Genomic DNA, 21104 nt, shown 5'->3' on the forward strand with positions numbered 1-21104 from the left:
TTTTAAACTAAAAGAACATCACTTGGCACTCACAATATCTACTGAGTTCTTGGACTGGAATAGAGAGGAAAACATGGCCTCAGTAACTGAGGCAAAAATAAATGAATGGGGTGCCTGGTTGGACCAGTTGATTAAGCGTCCAACTTCGGCTCAGGTCATGATCTCACGGTTTGTGAGTTCGAGCCCCACATCAGGCTCTGTGCCGACAGCTCAGAGCCTGGGTCCTGCTTCAGATTCTGCGTCTCCCTCTCTCTCTGCCCCTCCTAGCTTGTGCTCTGTGTGTGTCTCTCTCAAAAATATTTAAAAAACAAACAAACAAACTTTATGGTCGAATAAAAACCAAATTGGGGCCCCTGGCTGGCTCAGTTGGTAGGGCACGCAACTCTTGATCTCAGGGTCATGAGTTCAAGCCCTACAATTAGGCATGAGGTCTACTTCAAAAAAATAATAAATCAATTTAAAAAACATTAAAAATTAAGCCATTTTAATTTTCTTATAAACAAAATTTCACAAGTTATAAGAACACAAAACAAATGTCACAGACTAGCAATTAAATGGAAATCACATATCATGCTAGTTAGTAAATCTTAATCATGCAATGTAAGCTGTAGATTCCAAGTCACACATGTATGTGTTCATGATGTCCCAGTATTCTTAACTTTTATAATTATACAAATGTGTTTAGAATTTCTAGTTTTGTACTTTAAAAATACATTTTGAATTTTTTTTTAACGTTTATTTATTTTTGAGACAGAGAGAGACAGAGCATGAACAGGGGAGGGGCAGAGAGAGAGGGAGACACAGAATCTGAAACGGGCTCCAGGCTCTGAGCTGTCAGCACAGAGCCCGACGCGGGGCTTGAACTCACGGATCATGAGATCGTGACCCGAGCCGAAGTCGGACGCTTAACCGACTGAGCCACCCAGGCGCCCCTAAAAATACATTTTAGAATAAAAATTACTCAATTGTCACTTTTCTTTTTTTAAGTCCTATAACATCTATTACACTGGCATTCTCCCTCCAGCTTTAGCAGGTGGCAAGATAACCGAGGAGCTTGTTAAACTGCACAGTGTGTCACAACTTCCCTCTGGGTCATGTTGTTCAGTGAAGAGTACAGCAGTATACTTCCCTGTGTTTCAGAAAGAAGGGGAAAAGGTATGGAAGTTTCTCAAAAAATTAAAAATAAAAATACCATATGATCCAATAATTCCACTCCTGAGTAGTGTTTACCAAAAAGAAAAAAAAAAAAAAAAAGGAAACACTAATTCAAAAAGATATATGTGGGGCACATGGGAGGCTCAGTCGGTTAAGCATCTGACTCAATCTCAGCTCAGGTCTTGATCTCAAGGTCATGAGTTCCAGCTCCATGATGGGCTCTATGCTAGATGTGAAGCCTACCTACTGCCCCCTCCCCCCCAAAAAAGATCTGTGCAATGCTATATTTACTGCAAAATTATATACAATAGCCAAGATATAAAAGCAACCTAAGTGTCCATTAATAGATGAATGGATAAGGAAGATGTGGGGTGTGTGTATAAATATATATAATGGAATATTATGCAGCCATAAAAAGGATGAGATTGTGGCAATATGGATGGACCTAAACAATATTATGCTAAGCAAAATAAGTCAGATTTTTTTAAGTTTATTTATTTTGAGAGAGACAAAGACACCACAAGCTGGTGAGGGTCAGAGAGAGAGAGAGAGACAGACAGAATCCCAAGCAGGCTCCACACTGCCAGCACAGAACCCAACACAGGGCTCAAACTCACGAAACTATGTGATCATGACCTGAGCCAAAACCAAGAGACGGACGCTTAATCAACTGAGCCACCCAGGTGTCCCGCAAAATAAACCAGGTTGATAAAGGTAAATGCCATATGATTTCACTTATATGTGGAATCCAAAAATACGAGTGAATAAACGAACAAAAAGCAAAACCAGACCTATAAATATAGAGAACAAACTGATGGTTGCCAGAGGGGAGGGAAGGGCAAAATGGGTGAAGGGATAGAAGCTTCCAGACATGGCATGAATAAGTCATGGGAATAAAGGGCATAGATAGCATAAGAAATATAGTCAATGATACTGTAATAGCATTTTATGGGGACAGATGGTAGCTTTACTTGTGAGCACAGCATAATACATAACCTTGTGGAAGCACTGTTGCATACCTGAAACTAATGTAACCCTGTATGCCAACTATACTCAAAGTAAAAAAAGAAAGAAAAAGAAGGAATCAAAATAGATCTATTTTCATATGTGCACATGTGTGTGCACGCACACACACACATTTTAATGGAACAATATATCATTAAAAAAATTAAATGTCAGTAGCTCTTAACTTTGGCTATCCATGAGAATCACCTGGAATCATATAAAAATTACTGATGCTTGGTCTCACTCTCCTTCAATTCCTCTCCCCAAATAATGAATTGATTGCACCCAAGCTTGAGGCACCCTGAATGGCTCAGGTTAAGTGTCCAGCTCTTGATTTAAGCTCAGGTCATGATCTCATGGTTTGTGAGACTGAGCCCCATATTGGGCTGACAGCACAGAGCCTGTTTGGGATTCTCTCACTCCAAACTCACTGCCCTCCCCACCCCCCCCCACCCCACCCCCCCCCCCCCCCCCCCCCCCCACCCCCCCCCCACCCCGCTCGCACATTTGCTCTCTCTCTCAAAATAAATAAACACCAAAAAAACAAAAACAAAAACAAACAAACAAACCTCCCAAGGTTGAAAACCATTACTACAGAGGAGGGAGGGAATCAAGTGGAGGCTTTAAGGGTAGAAGCCAGACTTCTCTGAATATACCTTTTTTTTGCAGATTTAACTTTGAATTTGAAAAAGCAATCCCCAAAACATAAAGCAAACTAACTGTGTATTGAGTTGAGAGAAAAACCATAAAAATAACTATTTCAAGAGACTTGAACTTGATACTCTAGTGGGATATATCCTAAAGATAATAAGAACTCAAGAAAATCTTCAACAGTTTGTTTCAAACATCGTTACTTCCAGCCTTATGATTCTGAGACTGTTTCATGTGCATTATGGGATTAAGAAAATGAGTAATTATGTTACTGAACACGGGGATTTTCTGGCATTAGAGAAAGGATATACATTAGGTTAAGTAAAAGCAGTATAGTCCTGAATTTGAATTGGAAATATAACTAAACGCAGTAGCAATGAGTATCTCTACCATCCAGATTATGGTCTCCACCATTTTTGCCTAAAAGGAAACAAGGCTCCTTGAAGAAATTGCTGATTGCTAGTCTGGAGATAAACATGTAACAAGACTGGGAAATTTTCTACCAGAAATCACAGATGCTATAAAAAACTGCTAAGGGGGCGCCTGGGTGGCACAGTCGGTTAAGCGTCCGACTTCAGCCACGTCACGATCTCGCGGTCCGTGAGTTCGAGCCCCGCGTCGGGCTCTGGGCTGATGGCTCAGAGCCTGGAGCCTGTTTCCGATTCTGTGTCTCCCTCTCTCTCTGCCCCTCCCCCGTTCATGCTCTGTCTCTCTCTGTCGCAAAAATAAATAAACGTTGAAAAAAAAAATTAAAAAAAAAAAAACTGCTAAGATTGGGGCACCTGGGTGGCTCAGTTGGTTAAGCACCCGACTCCTGGTTTTGGCTCAGGTCATGATCTAGCAGTTCGTGAGTTTGAGCCCCACATTGGGCTCTGCGCTGGCAGCTTGGACCCTGCTTGGGATTCTCTCTCTCCCTCTCTCTCTGCCCCTCCTCTGCTTGTGTGCTAGCGCACACGTGCCCCCCCCCCCGCAAAACAAATATACTTAAAGAGGTTTCCACTACACAAAAAATGGGATGAGCATCAAATAAGAACATATAGCAATGGACTAAAACACCAAATACAATTAAAATAATTGAGTTTATATGGTATTTTGCCAAAGACTTCATTGGTCATCTTTGGAGGATGCCAGAGAATCAATTTATTATTCTGAACACAGGTAAATAGAAGAAAAGACTCCGCATTTATCCGGTCTTTCCTGAACAAACTATTTTGCAGAGTGACCAAAGTTAATGAGAGGAAGTTTTTCTTTACAGAAACATTCCAGTATGCAGTGAAGAAAGAATGACAGAATTAATGCCATCTGAAACTTGAGTGAATTAATGGATACAATCCAGGCAATGTTCAACATGCTCATCAGCATCATAAATGAGAGACCAGTTAGCCTTATGTCCCTTTTTTTTTTTAATTTTTTTAAGTTTATTTATTTATGTTGAGAGAGACTAAGTAGAGTAGGGGTAGAGAGAGAGGAGAGAGAGAGAGAAAGAGAGAGAGAGAGAGAGAGAGAGAGAGAGAGAGAGAGAATCCCAAGCAGGCTCTGCACTGTCAGTGCAGAGGCTGATGCAGGGCTGGAACCCATAAACTGTAAGATCATGACCCAAGCCAAAAACAAAAGTCAAGAAACTTACCTGACTAAGCCACCCAGGCACCCTGCCTTATGTGCCTTCTAATGGAAAACACATCAGAAACTATGAAATAGTTGGTGGAGGTGGTGGGAGGTAGCAGGTGGGGAACAAACTTGAATCTGATCAAGCCTACACAACAATGGCTCTCAAACTTTAGGGTACATCAAAATCATTATGAAGATCTTGTTAAAATACAGATTGCAGGCCCCCATTCTCAGGGTTTCTGAATCAACAGAGTAAGACCAAGAATCTGTATTTCTAACAAGTTTCCCAGTTGAAGCTGATGTTGCTGATCCTAGAACCTCACTTTTAGAACCACTGCTCTAGTACTAATTATGAATTTAGAGAAAAAAATGGGAGAGAGGAACTGTGATGCAAACATCATGGGGATGCAATCAGTAAACACAAGACTGAAAAATATCTACAAAATAAACTTCCTTGTACAAATAAACTTCAAAAGAAAAAAAAAAGAGAGTGAGAATGGGGGAGTGGAGAAAAAGAGATCCTATAGTTTAAAAGAGACTTAAGAGATAATGCAGCCAAATGTAACCTATGGACCTCATTTGGAGACTGAAGTTTGAATGCAGATTGACTATTTGATACTAAGGAAATATTGTTCATTATTTTACAGGTAATAAAAATTTTATGGGTATATTTTTAAAACTAGTCCTTAAAGATATAAGGTTAAATATTTATGGATAAAATTATTCCTATAATTTTAATTATCTGGGAGGAAGGTGGTTTAAGTAGGAATGACTCAAAACTGGTGCAAGCTCACACCAGATCAGGAGAACTGCTTCCAAGAATCTTTCCTCAGCTAGGGGCTCCTGGGTGGCTCAGCTGGTTAAGCGTCCAGCTTCGGCTCAGGTCATAATTTCATGGTTCGTGAGTTTGAGCCCTGCATCGGGCTCTGTGCTGACAGCTCAGAGCCCGGAGCCTGCTTTGGATTCTGTGTCTCCCTCTCTCTCTGCCCCTCCCCTCCTTGCACTCTGTCTCTCTCTGTCTCTCAAAAATAAATAAACATTTAAAAATTTGAAAAAAAAAAAAAAGAAAGAAAGAAAAAAAAAAAAGAATCTTTCCCCAACTCTTTGTTCAATGAAATTGTGTTGGGAACTTGAAATTGGCATGGTAAATACATGGGTAAATATTCCCCAAGGGAAACTAGCAAGCACTATAAATCAGAGCTGGTTGCCATGGTATCAGTACCACGAAGTTGGGTGATGAGTAGATGGGTTTATCACACTATTCTTCTTGCTATTGTCAATTATTAACATTTTCCGTCATAAAAAAAAAACAAAAAAGAAAATCAGCAGTTCTGTGGGCAGGGTGATTCTGATACAGATGGTTCACTTACACAGTTTACAAAACACTGCCCTAACACATCCAGCCACTAAACACAGTCACTTATTCTGAAATAACCATTGCCAGACACAACCCCTGCCTCATGTGTACTAGTAGATGTGATATCTCTCTGCTCCTAAAGTGCCCACTGACTAAAAAGATCCATCTTTAACCCAATGCCATTGTCCAAGACTCAAAGAAGACAGCTCCATTTCAAGGGCTGAGCACTCCTTCTCTATCATAACACACAAAAACCCCATATGTCTACTACATTACACTAAAATCTCCTAAGAGTGGAGACAGGGACTTCCCTGCCACCTTTTGTCTAGCACAATCTTGGCACACATAGACACTAAATATAAATGGACTGAATGAATTATTCCTATCATCCAGGCTGAAAAGGACTAAAAGCCAAATCTCCTTTCTGATGTATATATCCTCGCACCAACTCACATATGGCCACCAATTTAAGTAGAATTGTAGAAGGAATATAAAACTATTCTGACACCAATTGGTGGATTTCAATACAATTCTGATGTTAACCACCCAGAGTAGCATCAAAATCCACAGTTAAAGAACATGGTCCCTAACAAGACTGCCCCTGCCTCAGATGCAACTACACTTTGGGAGTCACCAGGACAATCATATTTCTGACCTACTGGCTACAAATTCAGAGGTTCCCACAACTCAGGTATGATTTGTTAGAACAACTCACAGGACCCCAGAAAGCACTATACTTACAATTTTATTATAAAGGATACAAATCAGGGCTAGCCAAATGAAGAAATATACAGGATAAGGTCTGGAAGAGTCCTGAACACAAAGTTTTCCATGCCCTCTGGAATCAGGGCACATCACCCTCCTAGAATATAAACGTGTTCACCAAAAAGGAAGCGCCACTAAGCTTTAGAGTTCAAAGGTTTTTTTCAGGGTTTTATTCCATATTCATGATTGAATCCTGGGCCACATGATTTTAAACTCAATCTCCAGCCCCACTTTTCCCCAGAGGTCAGACTGGCTCAAAGTCCAATCCTCTAACTATATGGCTGGTCCTTCTGGTAACCAGGCCCCATTCTGAATTATCGCATTAACATTAACTCAGGTGTGATCCAAGGAACTCATGAATAAGAAAGACACTCCATCCCTTGGGAAAGTCTAAGAATTTTGGAAGGCACAAAGGCCAAGCACATTCTTTATTATACAACAAAAACAAACTGCTAAAATTCTCTCGCCAACTTACAAAAATAAAGACAAATGTAAAGATATCTAAGACCACAGATGCTCACTCATTTTAGGAGCATTAAATCCCATTCTCATTTATTAGATACCACTTTCAGATACCACTCATCTAGTAGACTACACACCATTAAAAAAAATTTTTTTATACGTTAAATTTAACTATATTCCAAGAGTTATCTAGTGATTGCAACAAAACTCTATAACATCACCAACCAGATCGGGCTTCTCTTTCTCTTTTGTGTAGTTGAGAGTTGGCCTGGTAATGGCAAGACAAATCACCTCCTTGTTAATAATAATGGAATCACCAAACAAAAGAGCCTCAATAATTTTTCCCAAAGGAGCCATCAAGACTGTGGCAAAAGGTGACAAGTATGCCTATTTATGGTATGAAACAAATCTTCCTCTAATCATAATTTTACTTTTCTTTAAAAATACTGGATGTCGGGGCGCCTGGGTGGCGCAGTCGGTAAGCGCCCGACTTCAGCCAGGTCACGATCTAGCGGTCCGTGAGTTCGAGCCCCGCGTCAGGCTCTGGGCTGATGGCTCGGAGCCTGGAGCCTGTTTCCGATTCTGTGTCTCCCTCTCTCTCTGCCCCTCCCCCGTTCATGCTCTGTCTCTCTCTGTCCCAAAAATAAATAAACGTTGAAAAAAAAAATTTTTTTTTAAATAATAAATAAAAATACTGGATGTCTTGGGGCACCTGGGTGGATTGGTCGGTTAAGCGTCCGATTTCGGCTCAGATCATGATTGTGCAGTTCCTGAGTTCGAGCCCCGCATCGGGCTCTGTGCTGACAGCTCAGAGCCTGGAGACTGCTTGGGATTCTGTGTCTGTGTCTCCCTCTCTCTCTGCCCCTCCCTGGCTCGTGCTCATGCACGCTCGCTCGCTCTCTCTCTCTCTCTCAAAGATAAACATTAAAAATTTTTTTAATAAAAATAAAAATACTGGATGTCTCAAAAAATGGAAATGCTTTAATTGTAACATTGCAAACTGAACAGTAATTCTCCAGCCACTGGTTTAGCCAAAAACTTTTTGTCCAAATTTGAACATCATTAATCATTGTCTTCACACATAGTATCTTGTGGGGGTATCACATCTTAAAACTGTTTCTAACAACCTCCCAGGCAGGTATTAGGGCTTGGACTGAGAAAAACTCAAGGCATCTATTTTTTTTATTTTAATTCAAGTGGAGCCCTAAATGCAAAATAAATAATAGAAGCTAAAAGTTTTAGTTACTGGGCTGTGAACACTCCCCCCCCCTTTTTTTTTTAACTCCAAAGAATCATAAACTAAGTTTTACACCTAAGAGGAAAAATGACATGAGAAAAACTTATTCTGAAGATACGATATACAAGAACAGTCCTAGCCGACCACATATTTCTAGAGACAAAATAGCTGTGCCAACACCTATTTTAGTCTGGAGCCACATCATCCAAAATTATTACAAAAAGATTTAATGAGCAAAATGTTTCCCCTATTATTTCCCTCAAGTTGCTTTTTATTTGAAGGGGAAGCCTTGATCCATTTTTACTGAGGAAACATTTAATCTTGAAATAATATCTCATCCTTCACCAGAACTGTAAACCAAGGCTATTCTGTGCTACAGGTGATGAAAACAAGCTCCTCACAGTCTCCAGAATGGGCACATATGCCCAACCTGTCCTTACCTACATATTACACACTGGTGTCCTCAAATGCATTTGGTTCTTCAAATGAGGACATTTCAAAGCTGCCCGTAGATTACTAAAAATACTTTAAAGCTGAGGTTTTTTTTATTTAATGTTTATTTATTTATTTTTGAGAGAGAGAGAGAGAGAGAGAGAGAGAGAGAGAGAGAGAGCATGAGGGCAGAGAGAGAGGAGACACAGAATCCGAAGCAGGCTACAGGCTCCGAGCTGTCAGCACTGAGTGCCACATGGGGCTCGAACTCACGAACCATGAGATCATGACCTGAGCCGAAGTCGGACACTTAACCGACTGAGCCACCCAGGAGCCCACTAAAGCTCAGTTTTTTGTATTAATGCTAGCGTAAATCTTTTGTGTTCTGTGAGTAAGTGTCCTCTAATTATTTTTTTAATAATCCTATTTCCTTAGTAAGGGCTGCCATGCAAAAAGAGGCTGCTTTTTCTCTTGTACGTATTTGGAAAATTATTTCTTCCACACAATTCATTCTCATAGCTGCTTTCAAAAAGAGCAGTAGGGTTCTCAGTTTGACTAAAAGCTTGGAAGAAGGAAGAAGGCCACACATCTTTTAGACGCACAAATGAAGCGGGTTCCTAAGGAGCAGTAACCCCACATTCTCACACCCAGGAAGCTGCTGAGTGCCACGCCCCACCCTCACCTGCCTCACAGGGAATACAGGCCACAGGAGCCTCACCAGAGTCACAGATATGTTCATTACCATGTGATAAAAACAGGACTTAACGTATCTCTCAAAGAGGAAAACTAGGCAGAGGAGCAGTGTGTGATTCATAGTACTGTGTAGCTCACTTCTCTAACTGGAAACTATTCTGTTCTTTTCTATAATAAAAACAGTGTGTGAGCAGATCACTGAGGGACAGCATTCTTTTTCTAAAACTGAGAATATTTTAACAGTAAGTATTAGAAGCAGGGCTTAAAAAAAAACACTTAAAATTCAGTATTCTCAAGTATCTCCATTAAAAAAAACTAATCCAAGGATAATTCAATCACCTCACTGCGGATTTAAAATATCTGGCTATTTCCAGAAACCACAATGTGAAAGTTAGTGATTTCCTCATTATCATAATTGCTTCCTAAGTATTTTCATTATAATAGTGACCTTTTAGTTTCTTTCATTTTTTTAACACAGTAAGAAGTTTATAAGAGCAACATATGGAAAATTCCCAATAGCGCATCATTTCTCATCAGATAGTGAAAAGTTGTGAGACTTGAAAGAAGTTCAAAGGGCGCCTAGGTGGTTCAGTTGGTTAAGCGTCCAACTTCGACTCAAGTCATGATCTCACGGCTTGTGGGTTCCAGCCACTCAACAGGCTCTGTGCTGACAGCTCGGAGGCTGCAGCCTGCTTTGGATTCTGTGTCTCCCTCTTTCTTTGCCCCTTCTCCACTCATGCTCTGTCTCTCCCTGTCTAAAAGTAAATAAACATTTAAAAAAAAAAAATTTATGGGGCTCCTGGGTGGCTCAGTCAGTTGAGCGTTCAACTTCAGCTCAGGTCATGATCTCGCGGTTGTCTAGTTCAAGTCCTGCATCGGGCTCTGTGCTGACAGCTCAGAACCTGGAGCCTGCTTCATATTCTCCCTCTCTCCCTCTCTCTCTGCCCCTCCCCTGCTCGCACTCTGTCTCTCTCTCCCTCAAAATAAATAAACATTAAAAAAAAAATTTTTTTTTTAATTTGTAAGGGCACCTGGGTGGCTCAGTCAGTTAAGTGTCTGACTTCGGCTCAGGTCATGATCTCATGGTTCGTGAGTTCGAGCCCCACGTTGGGCTCTGTGCTGACATCTCAGAGCCTGGAGCCTGCTTCGGATTCTATGTCTCTCTGCCTCTCTCCTGCTGGCACTCTGTCTCTCTTTCAAAGAGTAAATAAACATTATTTTTTTTTTAATTTTATTATAAAAATAAAAAGAACTAAGTTCCAATAAGCTGTCTTTTCATTAATTTCTAGTGAAAAGATTTTGTATGAAGAAGTTGTTATTTTTTAAAAAGAACCTTCCCCCAAATAAAGTCTGCATTATAGCAATCTTTAAAAAAAAAAAAAAAAATGCAGAAGCACCTGGGTAGTTAACTGACCTCGGTCAGTTAAGCGTCCAGCTCTTGATTTTGGCTCAGGTCATGATCCCACGGTTCTTGAGTTTGAGCCCCACATCAGGCTCTGTGCTGGAAGTGCAGCACCTGCCTGGGATCCTTCTACCTCTCTTTCTCTCTGCCCCTCCCCTGCTCACTCTCATGCACGAGCGGAACAAGCTCTCTCAAAATATATAAACATTTTTTTTAAATGCATTTATTTCTCTTTCATGGATCCATGGTATTAAAAATAGCCAACAGTGGGGCGCCTGGGTGGCGCAGTCGGTTAAGCATCCGACTTCAGCCAGGTCACGATCTCGAGGTCCAGGAGTTCGAGCCCCGCGTCAGGCTCTGGGCTGATGGCTCGGAGCCTGGAGCCTGTTTCCGATTCTGTGTCTCCCTCTCTCTCTGCCCCTCCCCCGTTCATGCTCTGTCTCTCTCTGTCCCAAAAATAAATAAAAAACGTTGAAAAAAAATTTTAAAAAAATAGCCAACAGACAGATAAGCTTAGAAAAATCAATAACAACACGTTTCAAGAGATAATTTTCCCTTCTTAAACATTCACCTCTATGAGATTCAACTAGTAAAAGACAAGGCCTTTAAGTAAAATCTTAAATTATCTTTTAAATTAAATAAAGGCAAATAACATTCCTTTCCACTCTCTGAATACATGTCCCCAGTTTCTGTTCTCACCCACCCAGCCTTAAGGCCTTCTTGCATCAGCTGCCTTCACTGGCTCCTTTCCTCTGACAGGAACATGCTAGGGGGGACTATGTCTTACCAATAACAAAAACCTTCCTTCACACCCACCTCTCTTTCAAGCTATCACTGGTTCTTTCTTCACTTCTTCAAAATGGACTCCCCATTCCTTATGTGCATCTTCTGCAGCCATCTGCTGTCACACACACTCCCAGTGTTGCTGCCACCAGACCTCTTCCACCACAACTCCACTTGGAGCCTCTATCCCTGTGCAATGTATGCAGCTTTTTTGTTCTTTTTTGTAACGCAAGGGACTGACTTAAACACTGATTAGGCATTCACTTCAAAGAGGCATCTACTTCAAGAGGGCTATCTTGAATAAACACATTGCCAGCCACTTAATTAGATAAAAAGCCAGGCTGCCTTCCCTCACTGAGGCTCCTTTGTTTTAGAGATCTTGGTTGATTCTGATAAATGATTTGGAACACTTGTTTTTTCTCCTTCTATGTTTTAAATTCCCCAATAGTGAGCCGGAAAACCCTAGGCCCCTACCCTCAACTCCCAATAAAAGCAGAATCCTGGGCCTGTGTGTGCTCCTGCTCTCACTCCCAGGCATGTGCACTCTCCCCCCACCCCTCCCCGGCTAACCACCCTCAACGTCCTCGCTGTGTGGCTCCACGTGTGCTGTGTAATTTCCACATCCTGTAAATAATAAACCTTTATTTCTTCAAAGTTTCCTGATTGTTATTGCTGAAGGGTGTCTTGCAATTATAAGCACAAGGGCCAGTCCAACCACAGCACAGGCTGTGACCAGCACGAAACACCCTGAGAATTACAGCTGAGTGCAACCACTTCAACACCAGCCTTACCTCTGCTGACCTCTCCATTGCTTCCAACACCACTGACTGACCAGTCGCTTCTGCTGCTCCCGTATCTGTGCTCCCCCAGTGTACTCTGTGATGCCAGTCTCCAAAATCAGCTGTCAGAAACTCACTCATTAAGTATCCATTATGGACCAAGTGTAAGCTAAGCACTGGAGACAAAGAATAAGACAGCTTCCCATCCTCAAGGAGCTTCTGTTCTACTGATAGAGAAACAACAAAAAGCAAAGGAGAATTCTAGATCATTACTAGAGTTCTAATGTAAACTACCTGGGGTGCTATTAATCTCAACAACAAAAGGACCCACTCTAAGCAGGACAATTTGAAAAGCCTCTCTGAAGCTGAATCCTAAGAGAAGAGGAGCCAGCTTGTCAGAGCCAGGAAAGAAAGATTCAGGAAGGGCCCACAGCAATCATACAGTAATTAGGGAGAGTGAGGCAAATGTAGAAATAAGCTTAGCAAGCAAGGATGGGTAGGGCTAGAGAGAAAAGGTACAGAGAAAGACTGGGACAAAATCCTGCAGGATTGTGTAGACCAGGGAAGATATGTAGATTTCATTCCATTTGCAATGAGGGGATTTAAACTGAAGAATGATATGATCTGAACTCCATTAAAAAAAAGTATCTCTGGCTACTAGCTGGAAAATGGACTAGAGAGGACAAGGTGCTCTTTTGGGGTAGGGATCCATAAAAAGCAGACTGGGTATGACACTCAAAGCATAGCAACAAAAGAAAAAAAATAGACAAATTGAACTTTATCAGAATTTAAAACTTGTGTTCTTCAAGAATGTAAAAAGACAACTCACAAAATAGGGAAAAACATTTGCAAATTACATATTGGGTAAGACACTGGTATCTGAAATATGTAAAAAACTCGTACATCTCAACAACAAAGACAACCCAATTTAAAAACGGACAAAGGAGCTGAATAGACATTTTTCCAAAGAAAATAGACAAATGGACAAGCACATAAAAGATGTTCAACATTTTTAGTCATTAGGGAAATGCAAATGAAAACCATAAGATACATTTCACACCCACTAGGATGACAATAATCAAAAAGACAAGAGTGGCAATGACATGGAGAAATTGAAATCCAAGTACACTGGCAAGAAGGTAAAATGGTTAGGCCACTGTAGAAGAGAGTTTGGCATCTCCTCCAAAAGCTAAACACAGATTGTTATATGAGCCCACAATTCTACTCATGGGTATATACCCAAAAGAACTAAAAACAGGTACTCAAACAAGGAAATGCACAGGTATGCAATAGCAGCACTATTCACAATAGCCAAATGGTAGAAAATGCCCAAATGTCCATCAACCAATTAACAGATAAACGAATTACAGTACATACACATAATGGAATACTATTCAGCAATAAAAAAGAATGAAGTATTGATTGATACATGCTACAATACAGATGAACCTTGAAAACACAATGCCAAGAGGAAGGGGCAGACATAAAAGATCACATATTGTATGACTCCATTTATATGAAATGTCCAAAACAGGCAAACCTACAGAAACAGAATGCAGACTGGTGGCTGTCAGGGAAGGGAGGAGGCAGGAGGAGGAAATGGGTACAAACTGTTTAATGGAGGATTATCACTTACTTGGGAGTGATAGAAATGTTTCAGAACAAGACAGAGGTGGTTATTATACAATATAGTTAAGTGTATTAAATGCTAATGAATTGTTCACTGTAAATTGATGAACTTTGGGGCATTTGGGTGGCTCAGGTGGTTAATCATCTGGCTCTTGATTTCAGCTCAGGTCATACATAATCTCCTAGCTCGTGAGAGTGAGCCCCGCATTGGGCTCTGTGCTGACAGCTCAGAGCCTACTTGGGATTCTCTCTCTCTCTCCTTTTCTGCCCCTCTCCTACTCGTTCTCTCTCTCTTTCAGAATAAATAAACATTTAAAAATAAATAAATAAGGGGGCCACCTGGATGACTCAGTCAGTTGAGTGTCTTGACTTCGGCTCAGGTCACGATCTTGCGGTTCTGAGTTCAAGCCCCATATCAGGCTCACTGCTGTTCGCCTGTCAGCACAGAGCCCACTTTGGATCCTCTGTCCCCCTCTCTCTGCCCCTCCCTGCTTGCGCTCCCCCAAAACTAAATAAATATTTAAAAAATAAATAAATGATGAATTTTATGTTACATGAATTTCACTCAAATTATTTTAATTATTTTTTTAATCTTTATTTATTTTGAGAGAGAGACAGAGTGCGAGCAGGGGAGGAGCTGAGGGGAGGGAGACACAGAATCAGAAGCAGGCTCCAGGCCTTGAGCTGTCAGCGCAGAGCCCCACGCGAGGCTTGAACTCACGAACCATGAGGTCATGACCTGAGCCAAAGTCGGATACTCAACCCACTGAGCCACCCAGGAGCCCCTCAAATTATTTGTTTAAAAAGACAATATTGGGGCCCCTGGGTGGCTCAGTTTGTGAGTTCCAGCCCTGCATCAGGTTCTGTGCTGACAGCTCAGAGCCTGGAGCCTGCTTTGGATTCTGTGTCTCCCTTTCTCTCTGCCCTTCCCCCGCTCGTGCTCATTCTCTGTCTGTCTGTCTGTCTCTCTCTCTCTCTCTCTTTCAAAAATAAACATTTAAAAACTTATAAACAAATAAACAAACAAGCAAATAAATAAAAAGACAAGAGGATGTGGAGAAACTACATCCACATGAGGGTCTCATTCTCACCCTAAATCTTGTCTTAAATCTTGGCATTTACCCATACTTTTTAAACACAGAATGTTAGGGGTGCCTGAGTGGCTCAGTCACTAAGCATCAACTTCGGCTTAGGTCACGAGTCCCACATCGGGTGAACATGAGCCCCACTTTGGATGAGCACAGCCCCACTTCGGGTGATGAGCACAAAACATGAGCCCCAGGTGAGCCCTGCTTCTCTCTCTCTCTCCCTCTCTGCCCCTGGTGGGATTCTCCTTCTCTCCCTCTCTCACTTGTGCCCTCTCTCTCAAAAAACAAACAAAAAACCAGAATGTCTGTCAGAGGTCCCAGGATCAGTGTGGCTGAGGCAGCATGTTGATGAAGCAGGCTGAGGGCAAAACACAAGCTAGCACCATCCCCCCTCCCAGTGGGACAGGTGTCCTATACTTTGGACACTCCTGGCTACCCCAAAACAAGAAAGGACAAAAAACAAATGGTTAAACTGATAAGGGACTCCACCAGTTTACCCAAAAAAGGCAATCCCATCAACAGCCTAAAGTCCAGGAACTCCCTACTGTCTTAATGTAATGCTTTGCTAGAGGGAAAAACAACCTTAACTTGACAATAGCTGAGCCTCCAGTAAGTTTTTAGCATGTGAAAGTCTCTTTGGAAACTCCCTCTTGACTTAATCTCCCCAGACTCCATAAAACAGTCACCACCACCCCCCACTTACAGTGCAGCTCTTTCTGCCCATGGTCCTGTCCCCATGCTTTAATAAGATTACCTTTTTGCACCAAAGACGTCTTCAAAAATTCTATCTTGGCAGTCTGCTCCAGACCCCATGAACCCCTTCATCACCTCCAAAACTTCATCACTGTCACAGCCTTATTCTCTTCAAACTGGATAGGACAGCCTCATCCACTCCCATATCACACTGATGGCTCCTCACACCTCTCATCTAGCCTTGACCTGTCTTCCAGTTCCAGGCCTGTGATTACCATCCTGCTGGCTATTTCTTTTCTTTTTTTTTTTTTTAAGTTTATTCATTTATTTTAAGAGAGAGCACGAGTGGGGTAGGGGCAGAGAGAGAGGGAGAGAATTCCAAGCAGGCTCCACACTGTCAATGAAGAGCCTGATGGACACTCCAACTCACAAACTGAAGATCATGATCTGAGCCAAGATCAAGAGTCGATGCTCAATTGACTGAGCCACCCAGGAACTCAGGCCTGCTGGCTATTTCTACCAGGCCATCCTGCAAGCCTTTCAAATTCATGCAGTAGGTCCAACTCTGTCTTCCCCTTGAGAGGAAAGGAAGGAAGAGGAGAGGAGAGAGAAGAGGGGAGGGAGAAAGATTAATTTTGAAATTTCCCAGTGTGATACTGTGATATAATAATATTTACTTGGTCTTTGGCCCTGGTTCCTTGCACAGAGCCCCTAAAACCCTTGGAATTTCCTAAGTGATTGAGAGGAATGTCTTTGGTTATTCATAATAAGGCCCTTTCAACCACACCTAAGCTTATGCTAATGAGATGACTAGTTACTAGAGGAACCAACCAGGTGATTGGAACTTTCAGTCCCTAGACCAAGAGGGAGGGAAGAAGGGCTTTGAATTGAGCTCATCACCAATGACCAACGATTTAATCAACCATGCCTACATAACAGAACTTCCAGAAAACCTAAATAAATGGGTTCAGAGCTTCCAGGTTGAACACACTGAGGTGCTGGAAGGGTGGTATGCTCAGAGAGGGCACAGAAGCTCTGTGCCCCTTCCCATATACCTTGCCTTATGTATCTCTTCCATTTGGTTGTTCCTGACTTGTATCCTTTATAATAAACTGGTAACAGTAAGTAAAGCATTTTCCTAAGTTGTGTGAGCCATTCTAGCAAATTATCAAACTCCAGGAGGGGGTCATGGAAACCCCCAAATTTATGGATGGTCTGTTAGAAGTATAGGAGGCCAGGACTTGTGATTAGCATCTGAAGTATGGGGGCCATCTTGTGGGACTGAGCCTTTAACTTGTGAGGTCTGCACTAACTCCAGGTAGTGTCAGAAGTGCTATAAGAACAGAAACAACAGCTTTTCTTTATCTAGTATCTTTATTAACAGCACCATCCCTCTGGTATTCCAAAGTAATACTAGGTTCACCCCAGATATGGTGTGAGGAGGAGTAAATCTTGACTCTCCTCTCTCTCTCACCTTCCAAAAGCTATGAGTCAGGGCACCTGGCTGGCTCAGTCAGTAGAGCATGTGACCCTTGATCTTGGGGTCCTGAGTTTGAGATCCACACTGGGGGTAGAGATTACTTAAAAAAAACTAAAACAAAAGCAAGGAGTAATTCTTACCAATTCAGTTAAAGTAAGTATCTGAAGTATACAGCCCTACATGAAACATGAGCAAACATTAGATGAAGATGAACATTCAACCTTCCTACAATGAGTAAAACTGAAATTAAAACATTGAGAAAAAATTTCTCCAAATTAGTACTTTTTAAAGAATTTTAATACCTTGTGCTATCAATGGCACAGCAAATTTGGTATTCACATGTTGCTGATGACTGTGTATACTGATTGGAACAATCCTTCTGAAAAGCATAAGACTATACTTATTAAATGACCAAAAAAAGTACATTTTGACCTAATAATTATATTTCTATCAATCTATTCTAGGGGAATAAGCCAAAAATTTTAAAAAGGCTTATGCAATCTTTGAGGAAGACATGGTCACAGCTGCAGTGGAGCTTGGGGTGCTGGCTCCTGCTCTTGACTCACTGCTGTTGGCTCTCCCAGAGGAACAATTCTGTCAGGAAGCTGAGCTGCAGCTCTGGCTCTTAAATATAACAGAATAATCACCCCGGGAACCAGAGGTAGTGATTCACCAAACTACAGTTACCCTAACCAGCCACAATATAAAACCTCTGAGAAGGTTATGTGCTGACTTGAAGCAAAAGAAAAGAACCTCAAAATGGATGGAACAGTTCAGATGCCTAACAAGACTCTGAGAATCACTACTTAGAAAACTCCTTGTGGTGATGGTAGTAAGACTTGGGATCTTTTTCAGATGAGGATCCACAAGCAACTCACTGACCTGCACAGTCCTTCTGAGATTGTTAAACAGATTACTTCCATCTGAGCCAGGAACTGAGGATGAAGTCATCAATGCCAATGCTTAAATTCATTACTTTAATAAATTATCAAAACCCATATACATAAAAAAGTTCATGCAAGCAAACATCTGGAGGCAACCTAAAAGGAGAATAATTAAGTAGAGTATAATATATTCACTTAATTTACAAAATGCAGCAAGAAATCATTATGACAACAAAATACCAGCAAACTACATCCAGCAGTATATCAAAAGGATTATACCTTAAAATGTGACCCAGTGGGATTTACCCCAAAAATGCAAGGGTGGTTCAACATACAAAAATCAATCAGTGTAGTATACAACATTAAAAGATGAAAGGAAAAAGCTACATCATCTCAACTGAAGCACAAAAAACATCTAACAAAATTTAATACCCTTTCATGATAAAATCACTCAACAACCAGGAATTAAAGGGAATTTCCTCAACATGGTGAACAGCATTTATTAAAAACAAAAACAAACAAACAAAAAAACACAACTAACATCTTACTCAATGGTAAAAGACTGAAAAATTTCCCGCTAGATCAGGAAGAAGACAAGGATGCCTTGTCAATTCATGTCTATTCAGCATAGTACTGAAAGTCCTAGCCAGAGCAATTAGGCAAGAAAAATAAATAAAAGGCAATCAAAATGAAAGGGAACAAACAAAACTATTCACTGATTACATGACCTTATATACAGAAAACTCTAAAAAATCCACAGGTTTCAGGGTACAAAACAACACACAAAAAAAACAGCTGTAGCTGTATATACTAACAATCAACATTCTGATGATTAAATAAAAAAACAGGCCTCTTTTTTAAAAACGTTTATTTATTTTGCAAAAGGGGGTGGGGAGGGGCAGAGAGAGAGAGAGAGGGAGACAGAGAATCCCAAGTAGGCTCCATGCTCAGCATGGAATCCAACATAGGGCTCAATCCCATGACCTTGGGATCATAACCTGAGCTAGAATCAAGAGCCAGATGCTTAACTGAACTTAGCCACCAGGTGCCCCAGAAAACAGGCTTGTTGGCAGAAATGGAAAAACTGATCACAAAATTCATATTGAATTGCCAGGAGCCTCAAAAACCTAAAATAATCTTTTTTTTTTTCTTTTAAGTAGGTTCCCACCCACCATGGAGACCAACATGAGACTTTAACTCACAACTCGGAGACCAACACCTGAGCTAACATCAAGAGTTGGCACCAACTGAGCCACCCAGGTGCTCCCCCAAAACACTTTTACTTATTATTATTTTTTAATGTTTATTTATTTTTTGAGAGAAAGAGGGAGACAGAGCATGAGCGGGGGAGGGTCAGAGAGCGAGGGAGACACAGAATCTGAAGCAGGCTCCAGGCTCTGAGCTGTCAGCACAGAGCCTGACATGGGACTTGAACTCACGGACCATGAGATCATGACATGAGCCAAAGTCGGATTTAGCTTAACCAACTGAGCCACCCAGAAGCCTCGTCAAAAACAACCTTTAAAAAGAAGAACAAAATAGTGGTGTTGGTTGCACAAAATAATGAATGTATTCAATGCCCCTGAATTTTATACTTTAAAATGGTAAAATAATAAATTTTATGTATAGTCTATCACAATAAAAAAATTCATTATGACAACACAGTAGAGAAATTTTTAAATGCCTATAACCTTTTCTATTAAAAATAAAGAATAAGACAAGAAAGGGGTGCCTAGGTGGCTCAGTCAGTTAGGTGTCCTACTTTGGCTCAGGTCATGATCTCATGGTTTGTGAGTTTGGGCCCCTCATCAGGCTCTGTGCTTACAGTTCAGAGCCTGGAGTGTGCTTTGGATTCCATGTTGCCCCTCTCTCTGTCCCTGTCCCCTCCACCCCCCCACCTTCCACCCCCCACTCCCCCCCACCCCCCGCTCAAAAAAAAAAAAGCATAAATAGGTATGTGTATGAGCAGAAAAGTTTTGATTTTGAAGATCCAGGTTCAAGGCAGTAAAAATGCTCAGGAAAAGAATTGTTCACTGAGGCAAAAAAGTTAAACTAAATTCTGGAGATCATAAGCCATCATTTAGAGGGCAGAGAGGCCAAGTGGTGGACGGAGAGCCGGGTGAATGAAGACACAGCTGCCAAGAGGAAGAGAATTTCAAGAGAGGGTGGTTCAACAGTGTCAAAATCCTGCTGAGAGATCCAGATATGTGAACTGCGGGAATATCATTATTAAGCAATTCCAAAAAAGTTCTGCTAATGTTGTTTGGACCAACTCCTATGTTATGTGGTCTATGCTGTACAGTAAAAATGCTGGGGAAAAATCCTAAAAAATCCACTAAAAAAACTACTAGAACTAGAAAACAAGCCCAGCAAGGTTGCAAGAAACAAGGTCACTATTTTTAAAAATTAACTATTTGTACACACTTGCAATGAGCAATGTGAAAATGAAATTTAGAAAACAATTCCATTTACAATAACATCAAAAGGAACGAATTACTTAGGAATAAATTTAACAAAAGAAGTGCAAAACCTATACTCTGAAAACTACAAAACATTGTTATCTTTAAAAATTAAAGAGGGTCTAAACAAATGGAAAGACATCCCATATTCATAGATTTAGATGACCTAATAATGTTAAGATGGCAATACTTTCCAAATTAATCTACAAATTCAATGCAATCTCTATCAAAATCCCAGTTGCTTTCCTTACAGAAATTGACAGGCTAATTCTAAAATTCATATAGAAATTCAAGGAACTACAAAAGCCAAAACAATTTTGAAAAAGAGCAGAGTTGGAGAACTAACACTTGCTGATTCCAAAATTACTACAAATCTTACCAATCAGTGTAGTAGTGGGATATGACAGATACACAGATCAGTAGAACAGAATGGAGTTAGAAACAATGACATACCACAGTCAATTGACTTTCAACAAAAGTACGAAGACAATTAAATGGGGGGAAAACCATCTTTTAATGAATGGTGTTGGAACACCTGGATA

General features: G+C 40.9%; 1 protein-coding gene and 1 pseudogene across 1 annotated transcript in view; one reads left to right on the forward strand and one right to left on the reverse strand.

The window, feature by feature from the left end:
* The window catches only part of PRKAR2A (protein kinase cAMP-dependent type II regulatory subunit alpha), a 113093-nt gene that overhangs the window by 86251 nt on the left and 5738 nt on the right, over positions 1-21104 (reverse strand). The window lies entirely within an intron of this gene.
* On the forward strand, positions 17866-18349 carry LOC109496992 (annotated as a pseudogene).

Source organism: Felis catus, chromosome A2 (genome assembly GCF_018350175.1).
Source record: "Felis catus isolate Fca126 chromosome A2, F.catus_Fca126_mat1.0, whole genome shotgun sequence".
Classification (NCBI taxonomy): domain Eukaryota; kingdom Metazoa; phylum Chordata; class Mammalia; order Carnivora; family Felidae; genus Felis; species Felis catus.